Genomic DNA, 12,068 nt, shown 5'->3' with positions numbered 1-12,068 from the left:
GAAGAAGAGAGAGAGATGAGGTAGGTGGGGATCCTGTAGGGTCCACAGATCCTGAGGTGTCAAGGATTTCTCATTCCTGCACCATGTTGGCGTGTAAACGCCCCTTCCTGTGCCAATCCTGGCGTTAAACGCCAGGTTGCTGCCCATTTCTGGCGTTTAACGCCAGCTTTTCTCCCCTTTCTGGCATTAAACGCCAGTTCTGTGCCCTTTTCTGGCGTTAAACGCCCAAAATGGTACCAGACTGGGCGTTTAACACCCATTCTGCTACCCTTACTGGCGTTTAAACGCCAGTGAGCTTCTCCTCCAGGGTGTGCTGTTTTGATACTATTTTTCATTCTATTTTTTTGCTTTTTCAGTTGTTTTTGTGACTTCTCATGATCATCAACCTACAGAAAACATAAAATAACAATAGAAAATAAATAGATATAATAAAATAAAATTGGGTTGCCTCCCAACAAGCGCTTCTTTAATGTCAATAGCTTGACAGTGGGCTCTCATGAAGCCTCACAGATACTCAGAGCATGGTTGGGGCCTCTCAACACCAAACTTAGAGTTTGGTTGTGACCTCTCAACACTAAACTTAGAGTTTGGTTGTAGCCTCCAACACCAAACTTAGAGTTTGAATGTGGGGGTTTTGTTTGACTCTGTATTGAGAGAAGCTTTCATGCTTCCTCTCCATGGTTACAGAGGGAGATCCTTGAGCTTTAAACACAAGGGAGTCCTCATTCACTTGAAGGACCAATTCTCCTCTGTCAACATCAATCACAGCTTTTGCTGTGGCTAGGAAGGGTCTGCCAAGGATGATGGATTCATCCATACACTTCCCAGTGTCTAGGATTATGAAATCAGTAGGGATGTAGTGGCCTTCAACCTTTACCAAGACATCCTCTACAAGTCCATAAGCCTGTTTCCTTGAATTGTCTGCCATCTCTAGTGAGATTCTTGCAGCTTGTACCTCAAGGATTCCTAGCTTCTCCATTACAGAGAGTGGCATGAGGTTTATACTTGATCCCAAGTCACATAGAGCCTTCTCAAAGGTCATGGTACTTATGGTACAAGGTATTGAGAACTTTCCAGGATCCTGTCTCTTCTGAGGTAATCTCTGCCTAGTCAAGTCATCCAGTTCTTTGGTGAGCAAGGGGGGTTCATCCTCCCAAGTCTCATTACCAAATAACATGGCATTTAGCTTCATGATTGCTCCAAGGTACTTAGCAACTTGCTCTTCAATAACATCTTCATCCTCTTCAGAAGAAGAATACTCATCAGAGCTCATGAATGGCAGAAGTAAATTCAATGGAATCTCTATGGTCTTTGTATGAGCCTCAGATTCCCATGGTTCCTCATTAGGGAACTCCTTGGAGGCTAGTGGACGTCCATTGAGGTCTTCCTAAGTGGGAATCACTGCCTTTTCTTCCTCTCCAGGTTCGGCCATGTTGGTTAAAGTTATGGCCTTGCACTCTCTTTTTGGATTCTCTTCTATATTGCTTGGGAGAGTACTAGGAGGGAGTTCAGTAACCTTCTTACTCAGCTGACCCACCTGTGCCTCCAAATTTCTAATGGAGGACCTTGTTTCAGTCAAGAAACTTAGTGTGGTTTTAGATAGATCAAAGACTATGGCTGCTAAGCTAGAGAGACTCTGCTCAGAATTCTCTGTCTGTTGCTGAGAAGATGATAGAAAAGGTTTGCTATTGCTAAACCTATTTCGTCCACCATTATTATTATTGAAGCCTTGATTAGGCTTCTGTTGATCCTTCCATGAGAGGTTAGGGTGATTTCTCCATGAAGGATTATAGGTGTTTCCATAGGGTTCTCCCATGTAATTCACCTCTTCAATTGCTGGATTCTCAGGATCATAAGCTTCTTCTTCAGATGAATCTTCTTTGGTACTGCCTGTTGCTATTTGCATTCCAGATAGACTCTGAGAAATCATATTGACTTGTTGAGTTAATATTTTATTCTGAGCCAATATGGCATCAAAGTATCAATCTCAAGAACTCCTTTCTTCCGATTTGTCCCATTATTCACAGGGTTCCTTTTAGAAGTGTACATGAATTGGTTATTTGCAATTATTTCAATGAGTTCCTGAGCTTCTGCAGGCGTCTTCTTCAGATGATGAGATCCTCCAGCAGAGCTGTCTAATGACATCTTGGACAGTTCAGACAAACCATCATAGAAGATACCTATGATGCTCCATTCAAAAAGCATGTCAGAAGGACACCTTCTGATCAATTGCTTGTATCTTTCCCAAGCTTCATAGAGGGATTCACCTTCCTTTTGTCTGAAGGTCTGGACTTCCACTCTAAGCTTACTCAATTTTTGAGGTGGAAAGAATTTGGCCAGAAAAGCACTGACCAGCTTTTCCCAAGAGTTCAGGCTTTCCTTAGGTTGTGAATCCATCCATGTTCTAGCTCTGTCTCTTACAGCAAAAGGAAAAAGTATAAGCCTATAGTCCTCGGGATCAACCCCATTGGTCTTGACAGTGTCACAGATTTGCAAGAATTCAGCTAAGAACTGATGAGGATCTTCCAATGGAAGTCCATGAAACTTGCAATTCTGTTGCATTAGAGAAACTAATTGAGGCTTAAGCTCAAAGTTATTTGCTCCAATGGCAGGGATAGAGATGCTTCTCCCATAGAAGTCGGGAGTAGGTGCAATAAAGTCACCAAGCACCTTCCTTGCATTGTTAGCATTGTTGTTGTTTTTGGCTGCCATGACTTCTTCTTGTTTAAAAATTTCTGTTAGGTCCTCTCCAGAGAGTTATGCTTTAGCTTCTCTTAGCTTTCTCTTCAAGGTCCTTTCAGGTTCAGGATCAGCTTCAACAAGAATGCCTTTGTCCTTGCTCCTACTCATATGAAAGAGAGAAGAAGAAAGTATGCAATCCTCTATGTCACAGTATAGAGATTCCTTTATGTGTCAGAGGAAAAGAAGAATGGAAGGAGGAGGCAGAAAGGAGAGAATTTGAACTTATAGAGAGAGGGAGTCCGAATTGCACATTGAGGAAGAGTGCTAGTCCCTTAAATAGAAGAAGGTGAGAAGGGGGAAAAGAATTTTCGAAATTAAATTTTGAAAAATTGATTGATGATTTTCGAAAATTAAAATTGAGAAAGTAGTTAAGTGATTTTGAAAAAGATTTTGAAATTAGAAATAAAAAAGATATGATTGAAAATTAATTTTGAAAAAGATGTGATTGAGAAGATATGATTGAGAAGATATGATTGAAAATCAAATTAAAAAAAGAAATTTTTAAAATTAAAGTTGATTACTTGACTAACAAGAAATTAAAAGATATGATTCTAGAATTTAAAAGTTGATCCTTTCTTAATAGGCAAGTAACAACTTGAAAATTTTGAATTAATTCATTAATTGTAGCAAGGATTTTTGAAACTAGAAAAAAATAGAAAATGGAAAGAAATTGATTTTGAAAAATTATGAAAATTTGAAAAAGATTTGAATTGAAAACAAAATCTTCCCTCCTGTGCCATCCTGGCGTTAAAAGCCCAGAATGGTATCCATTCTGGCGTTTAACGCCCAAAATACTACCTTTTGGGCGTTTAACGCCTAACCAAGTACCCTGGCTGGCATTTAAACGCCAGTTTTCCTTCCTCACTGGGCGTTTTGAACGCCCAGCTTTTTCTGTTTAATTTCTCTGCTGAATATTCTGAATCTTCAATTCTCTGTATTCTTGACTTGAAAAGGCATGGTTTTGAAAACTTTTTTTGAATTTTTGATGATGAGAAATAATCAAAATGCAACTAATCATGAAAACTAAGATCAAACAAACAATGCATGCAAGACACCAAATTTAGAACTTTTCATATTAGAGACACTAACAAATTGAGAATGCATATGAGAAACAACAAAACACACAAAACGAGAGAATTTAAAGATCAGAGCAAGGAAATCATCAAGAATAACTTGAAGATTAATGAAGAACATAATGCATATATTCGAAAAATGCAAGGAAATAAATAAAACATGCAAGACACCAAACTTAAAAATTGACACTAGACTCAAACAAGAAACACAAAATATTTTTGGTTTTATAATTTTATAAATTTTTTGTATTTATTAGTTTTTTTTCAAAAATTAATTGGAAAAAGAGAAAGTAAGGAATTCAAAATTTTTAATGAGAATTCCAGGAATCATGCAATGTTAGTCTAAAACTCCGGTCCAGGAATTAGACATGGCTTACTAGCCAGCCAAGCTTTCAGTGAAAGCTTCGGTCCAAAACACTAGACATGGCCAATGGCCAGCCAAGCTTTAGCAGATCATTACTTTCAATAGCGAAATTGATAGAAATCAACAAGCTCTTGTGATGATAAGTTGAAACCTCGGTCCAAAAGTTTAGACATGGTTTCACAACCAGCCAGACTTCAAAAAATCATCATGAAACTCTAGAATTCATTCTTAAAAACTCTGAAGAATAGAATAGAAATATTTTTATTTTTTTTTTGAAAAATAAAAAAAATAAAAAGCTTAAACATAAAATAAAATTACCTAATCTGAGCAACAAGATGAACTGTCAGTTGTCCAAACTCGAACAATCCCCCGCAACGGCGCCAAAAACTTGGTGCACGAAATTGTGATCATAATGGCGCCAACAACTTGGTGCGCACAATTGTAATGTCAACTCTTTTTCACAACTCCGCACAACTAACCAGCAAGTGTACTGGGTCGTCCAAGTAATAAACCTTACGTGAGTATGGGTCGATCCCACAGAGATTGTCGGCTTGAAACAAGCTATGGTCATCTTGTAAATCTCAGTTAGGCGGATTCAGATGGTTATGAAGTTTAAGATAATAAAAAGATGAATAAAATATAAAATAAGATAGAGATACTTATGTAATTCATTGGTGAGAATTTCAGATAAGCGTATGAAGATGCTTTGTTCCTCCTGAACTGCTGCTTTTCTATTGTCTTCATCCAATCATTTATACTCCTTTCCATGGCAAGCTTTATGTTGGGCATCATCGTTGTCAATGGCTACTTCCCGTCCTCTTAGTGAAAATGGTCCAAATGCGCTATCACCGCACGGCTAATCATCTGTTGGTTCTCGATCATGTTGGAAGAGGATCCATTGATCCTTTTCGCATCTGTCACTATGCCCAACACTCGTGAGTTTGAAGTTCGTCACAATCATCCCTTCCCAGATCCTACTCGAAATACCACAGACAAGGTTTAGACTTTCCGAATCTCAGGAATGCTGCCAATTGATTCTCGCCTATACCACGAAGACTCTGATCTCATGGAATGGAAGGCTCGGTTGTCAGGCGAGGCAACCATGCATCATGAACCAGGAGGCTAAGAGATACACATTCAAGCTATTGAAGATAGAACGGAAGTGGTTGTCAGGTATGCGTTCATAGGTGAGAATGATGATGAGTGTCACGGATCATCACATTCATCAAGTTGAAGAACGAGTGTATATCTTGGAATAAGAATAAGCTTGAATTGAATAGAAAAACAATAGTACTTTGCATTAATTCATGAAGAACAGCAGAGCTCCACACCTTAATCTATGGTGTGTAGAAACTCCACCGTTGAAAATACAAAAGTGATAATAGTGTTCATTGGCTTCGGCCCCAGAGGGGGAACCAGAATGACCAAGATGAAAATACAATAGCAAAAGGTCCTATTTATAGAGAACTAGTAGCCTAGGGTTACAGAAATAAGTAATTAATGTAGAAATCTTCTTTCGGGCCCACTTGGTGTGTGCTTGGGCTGAGCATTGAAGCTTTCACATGTAGAGACTTTTCTTGGAGTTAAACGCCAGCTTTTGTGCCAGTTTGGGCATTTAACTCCAGCTTTTATGCCAGTTCTGGCGTTTTGACGCCAGAATTTTTATGCTGACTTGGAACACCTGTTTGGGCCATCAAATCTCGGGCAAAGAATGGACTATTATATATTTCTGGAAAGCCCAGGATGTCTACTTTCCAACGCAATTAAAAGCGTGCCAATTGGGTTTTTGTAACTCCAGAAAATCTACTTCGAGTGCAGGGAGGTCAGAATCCAATAGCATCTGCAGTCCTTTTTCAGCCTCTGAATCAGATTTTTGCTCAGGTCCCTCAATTTCAGCTAGAAAATATCTGAAATCACAGAAAAACACACAAACTCATAGTAAAGTCCAGAAATGTGATTTTTATTTAAAAACTAATAAAAACATAATAAAAACTAACTAAAATATACTAAAAACAATGCCAAAAAGCGTATAAATTATCCGCTTATCATCTTCCTCTATGACAATTCCAGCTGAATTGCATAGGGTATAGATGAGATGAGGGAAGGCTAACCTTGCCAAAGTAGAGGGCTTATCTGCCACCTTGTAGAGTTCTAGAGGTATGATCTCATGAACTTCTACTTCCTCTCCATTCATGATGCTATGGATCATTATAGCCCGGTCTATTGTAACTTCAGACCGGTTGCTAGTAGGAATGATAGAGCGTTGGATGAACTCCAACCATCCCCTAGCCACGGGTTTGAGGTCAAGCCTTCTTAGTTGAACCGGCTTGCCTCTTGAGTCTCTCTTCCATTGAGCTCCTTCCACACAAATTTCCATGAGGACTTGGTCCAACCTTTGATCAAAGTTGACCTTTCTAGTGAAAGGATGAGGATTTCCTCTCATCATTGGCAAGTTAAATGCCAACCTTACATTTTCCGGACTAAAATCTAAGTAATTCTCCCTAACCATTGTGAGCCAATTCTTTAGGTTCGGGTTCATACTTTGATCATGGTTCTTAGTGATCCATGCATTAGCATAGAACTCTTGAACCATTAAGATTTTGACTTGTTGGATTGGGTTGGTGAGAGCTTTCCAACCTCTTCTTTGAATCTCACGTCGGATCTCTAGATATTCACCCTTTTTGAGCATGAAGGGGACTTCGGGGATCACCTTTTTCTTAGCCACAACTTCATAGAAGTGGTCTTGATGGACCTTTGAGATAAATCTCTCTATCTCCCAGGACTCGGAGGTGGAAGAAATTGCCTTCCCTTTCCTCTTTCTAAAGGTTTCTCCGGTCTTAGGTGCCATTAGTGGTTATGGAAAAATAAAAAGCAGAGTTTTTTCCACACCAAACTTAAAAGGTTTGCTCATCCTCGAGCAAAAGAAGAAAAAAAGGAGTAGAAGAAGAAGAAGTGGAGGAGATGGAGGGTATTGTTGGTTTCGGCCAAGGGGGGAAAGAATTATTTGTGATGTGTGAAAATGAAGGTAGTGAAAAGGGGTATTTATAGGGTAGGAGAGAGAGGGGATTCTGTCATGAAGGGGGTGGGTTTGGGAGGGTAATGGTTTGAATTTGAATGGTGAGGTAGGTGGGATTTATGATAGATGGATGTGAATGGTGAAGAGAATATGGGGAAGAGGGTAGGATTTGATAGGTGAAGGGTATTTAGGGAAGAGTTATTGATGGAATTGGTCAAGGGTATTTGGGGAAGAGTGTTATGGAAAGGTGTGAAGAGGAGAGAAGAAGAGGTGGGGTAGGTAGGGATCCTGTGGGGTCCACAGATCCTGAGGTGTCAAGAAATTTTGCTCCCTGCACCAATCTGGCGTTTAAACGCCCACTGTGTGCCAATCCTGGCGTTTAACGCTTTCTTTTACTTTTCTTGGCGTTTAACGCCAGTCTGCTGCCTTTCCTGGCGTTTAACGCCAGTCTGCTACCCATTTCTGGCATTTAATGCCAGACAGCCTTTTCTGGCGTTAAACGCCCATTCTGCTATCCTTACTGGCGTTTAAACGCCAGTAAGTCTATCCTCCAAGGTGTGCTATTTTTGATTCTATTTTTCATTTTGCTTTAATTTTGCAACTATTTTTATGACTTCACATGATCATCAACCTAAAGAAAACATAAAATAACAATGGAAAATAAATAAATATAATTAAATAACATTGGGTTGCCTCCCAACAAGTGCTTCTTTAATATCAATAGCTTGACAGTGAAGCTCTTAGAGATCTTCATAGAGACTCAGAGCTTGATGATGGCCTCCCAACACCAAACTTAGAAGTTGAGTGTGGGGGCTCTGGTTGACTCTGTATTGAGAGAAGCTTTTCATGCTTCCTCTCCATGGTTACAGAAGAAGATCCTTGAGCCTTGAACACAAGGTAGTCCTCATTCAATTGAAGGACTAACTCTCCTCTGTCCACATCAATCACAGTTCTTGCTGTGGCTAGGAAAGGTCTTCCAAGGATGATGGATTCATCCTCATCCTTTCCAGTGTCTAGAATTATAAAATCAGCAGGGATGTAGAAACCTTCAACCTTCACTAAGACATCCTCTACAAGTCCATAAGCCTGTTTCCTTGAATTGTCTGCCATCTCTAGTGAGATTCTTGCAGCTTGTACCTCAAAGATTTCCAATTTCTCCATTACAGGGAGTGGCATGAGGTTTATACTTGAACCAAGGTCACACAGAGCCTTCTTAAATGTTATAGTGCCTATGATGCAAGGTATTAAGAACTTTTTGGGATCTGGTTTCTTCTGAGGTAATTACTGTTGAACCAAGGTATTTAGTTCATTGATGAGCAATGGAGGTTTATCCTCCCAAGTCTCATTACCAAATAACTTGGCATTCAGCTTCATGATTGCTCCTAGACACTGAGCAACTTGCTCTTCAGTAATATCTTTATCCTTTTCAGAGGAAGAATACTCATTAGAGCTCATGAATGGCAACAGTAAGTTCAGTGGATCTCTATGGTCTCTGTATGAACCTCAGATTCCTTTGGTTCCTCAATAGGGAACTCCTTAGTGGCCAGTGAACATCCATTGAGGTCTTTCTCACTGGCATTCACTGCCTCTTCCTCCTCTGTACATTCGGCCATGTTGGGTATATTGATGGCCTTGCACTCTCTCTTTGGATTCTCTTCTGTATTGCTTGGGAGAGTACTTGGAGGAGTTTCGGTCACTCTTTTACTCAGTTGACCCACTTGTGCCTCCAAATTTCTAATGGAGGACCTTGTTTCAGTCATGAAGTTGAGAGTGGTCTTAGATAGATCAGAGACTATGGTTGCTAAGTCAGAGTGGCTCTGCTTAGAATTCTCTGTCTGTTGCTCAGAAGATGATGGAAAAGGCTTGCTATTGCCAAACTATTTCTCCCACAATTATTATTATTGAAGCCTTGGTTAGGCTTCTGTTGATCCTTCCATGAGAAATTTGGATGATTCCTCCATGAAGGATTATAGGTGTTTCCATAGGATTCTCCCATGTAATTCACCTCTTCAATTGCAGGATTCTCAGGGACATAAGCTTCTTCTTCAGAGGAGGCTTCTTTAGTACTGTCGGATGCAGCTTGCATTCCATTCAAACTCTGAAAAATCATATTGACTTGCTGAGTCAATATTTTATTCTGAGCCAATATGGCATTCAGAGTATCAATCTCAAGAACTCCTTTCTTCTGAGTTGTCCCATTATTCACAGGATTTCTTTTAGAAGTATACATGAACTGGTTATTTGCAACCATTTCAATGAGTTCCTGGGCTTCTGCTGGCATCTTCTTCAGATGAAGAGATCCACCAGCAGAGTGGTCTAATGACATCTTGGACAATTCAGACAGACCATCATAGAATATACATAGGATGCTCCATTCTGAAAGCATGTCAGAAGGACACCTTCTAATCAGTTGCTTGTATCTTTCCCAAGCTTCATAGAGGGATTTACCTTCCTTCTGTCTGAAGGTTTGGACTTCCACTCTAAGCTTGCTTAACTTTTGAGATGGAAAGAATTTGGCCAAGAAAGCATTGACCAACTTTTCCCAAGAGTTCAGGCTTTCTTTAGGTTGTGAGTCCAACCATATCCTAGCTCTGTCTCTTACAGCAAAGGGGAAAAGCATATGTCTGTAGACCTCAGGATTAACCCCATTGGTCTTAACCGTGTCACAGATTTGCAAGAATTCAGCTAAGAACTGATGAGGATCTTCCAATGGAAGTCCATGAAACTTGCAATTTTGCTGCACTAGAGAAACTAATTGAGGCTTAAGCTCAAAATTGTTTGCTCCAATTGCAGGAATTGAGATGTTTTTTCCATAGAAGTCAGAAGTTGGTGCAGTAAAGTCACCAAGCATCTTCCTTGCATCTCCACCATTGTTATTGGGTTCGGCTGCCATGTCTTCTTCTTTTTCAAAAATTTCTGTAAGGTCCTCTCCGAAGTGTTGTGCTTTAGCTTCTCTTAGCTTCCTCTTCAGAGTCCTTTCAGGTTCAGGATCAGCTTCAACAAGAATGTCTTTATCCCTATTCTTGCTCATATGAAAAAGAAGAGAACAGAAAAGAAGAAGAATCCTCTATGTCACAGTATAGAGATTCCTTTATGTGAGTAGAAGAATAGAAGAATGAGGTAGAGAGAGGAGACGAGTAATTCGAGCAGAGAGAAGAGAGAGGGGTTCAAATTATGAGTAGAAGAGAAGTGTTAGTAAATAAAATAAATAAATAGAAAGAGATGAGAAAGAGAGTATTCAAATTTTTGAATAAAAGAAAAGAAAAATATTTTTGTTTTTATTTTAATTATTGGTTAGTATTCGAAAATATTAAAAGAAATAAAATAAAATTAGAATTTAAAACAATTAGTTAATTAAAAAGGATTTTGAAAAAGTGGTTAGTGGTTTTCGAAAGTTAGAGAGAGAGAGAAAAGTGGTTGGGTGATTTCGGAAAAGATAAGAAATAGTAAACTTTTAAAATCAAACAAAAAGTCAAGTAGTTAATTGAAAAAGATTAGAAAATAAATTTTGAAAAGATAAGAAGTTAGAAAAAGATTTTGAAATTAAATTTTGAAAAAGATATGATTGAAATTTATTTTGAAAAAGATTGAAAATGAAATTTAAAAAGATTTGATTTTGAAAATTAAAGTTGATGACTTGACTAACAAGAAACTAAAAGATATGATTCTAGAATTTAAAGATTGAACTAATTGTTTTAATGTTTAGACACTATGAGTTTGAAAATGCATATGAAAAACAACAAAAAACACAAAACAAGAAAATTTAAAGATCAAACAAGAAAAATCATCAAGAACAATTTGAAGATCATGAAGAACATAATGCATATATTTTCGAAAATTAAAGAAAAATTAAAACATGCAATTGACACCAAACTTAAAATTTGACACTAGACTCAAACAAGAAACACAAATTTTTTTTGGTTTTTATGATTTTAAAAATTATTTTGTATTTTTTCCGAAAATTTTGGAAGAAAATAAAGAAATTCAAAATTTTTAATAAGAATTCCAGGATTCATGTAATGTTAGTCTAAAGCTCCGGTCCAAAAGAATTAGACATGGCCAAATGGCGAGCCAAGCTTTAGCAAAGAATTATAAATGAGAGTCCAAAGGCTCATGCAATGTTATTCTAAAGCTTCGGTCCAAAAGAATTAGACATGACCAAATGGCCAGCCAAGCTTTAGCATAACAAATACAGACATGTCCCTTCTCCAATGGAAAGTGGAAACCTCGGTCCAATAGATTAGACATGGCTTAACAGCCAGCCAGGTTTTAACATATCTCATGAAGATCTAGAATTCATTCTTAAAAATTTTATGAATTTTTCAAAAACTAAATATTTTTGTATTTTTTTTCGAAATTAAAAATAAAAATCTTAAACATAAAATAAAATTACCCAATCTAAGCAACAAAATGAACCGTCAGTTGTTCAAACTCAAACAATCCCCGGCAACGGCACCAAAAACTTTGTGCACGAAATTGTGATTCACACTTTTCATAACTCCGCACAACTAATCAGCAAGTGCACTGGGTAGTCCAAGTAATACCTTACGTGAGTAAGGGTCGATCCCACGGAGATTATCAGCTTGAAGCAAGCTATGGTCATCCTGTAAATCTTAGTAAGGAAGATTCAAATGGTTATGAGGTTTTGATCATTAAAAGATAAATAAAACATAAAATATGATAAAGATACTTATGTAATTCGTTGGTGGGAATTTCAGATAAGCGTTTGGAGATGCTTTGTTACTTCTGAACCTCTGCTTTCCTATTGTCTTCTTCCAATCATGCGTGCTCCCTTCTATGGCAAGCTGTATGATCCTCTCGGATGAAAAATACCAGGTACGATCTCTGCACGGCTAATCAACTGTCGGATTTC

The 12,068-nt window shown here is 38.3% G+C and overlaps 1 non-coding gene across 1 annotated transcript; it reads left to right on the top strand.

Moving 5' to 3' along the window:
- The first annotated feature begins 2,199 nt into the window (after window positions 1-2,199).
- On the top strand, window positions 2,200-2,307 carry LOC148564068 (small nucleolar RNA R71). Its single transcript, XR_015885218.1, has one exon. It is a non-coding gene; the product is annotated as a small nucleolar RNA R71 (small nucleolar RNA).
- The last annotated feature ends 9,761 nt before the right edge of the window (window positions 2,308-12,068 follow it).

This window comes from Arachis ipaensis, chromosome B5 (assembly GCF_059453495.1).
Source record: "Arachis ipaensis isolate K30076 ecotype BB chromosome B5, ASM5945349v1, whole genome shotgun sequence".
NCBI lineage: Eukaryota > Viridiplantae > Streptophyta > Magnoliopsida > Fabales > Fabaceae > Arachis > Arachis ipaensis.
Note: the sequence above shows the minus strand (reverse complement) of the source record. Positions and strands in the feature narration are given on the sequence as shown.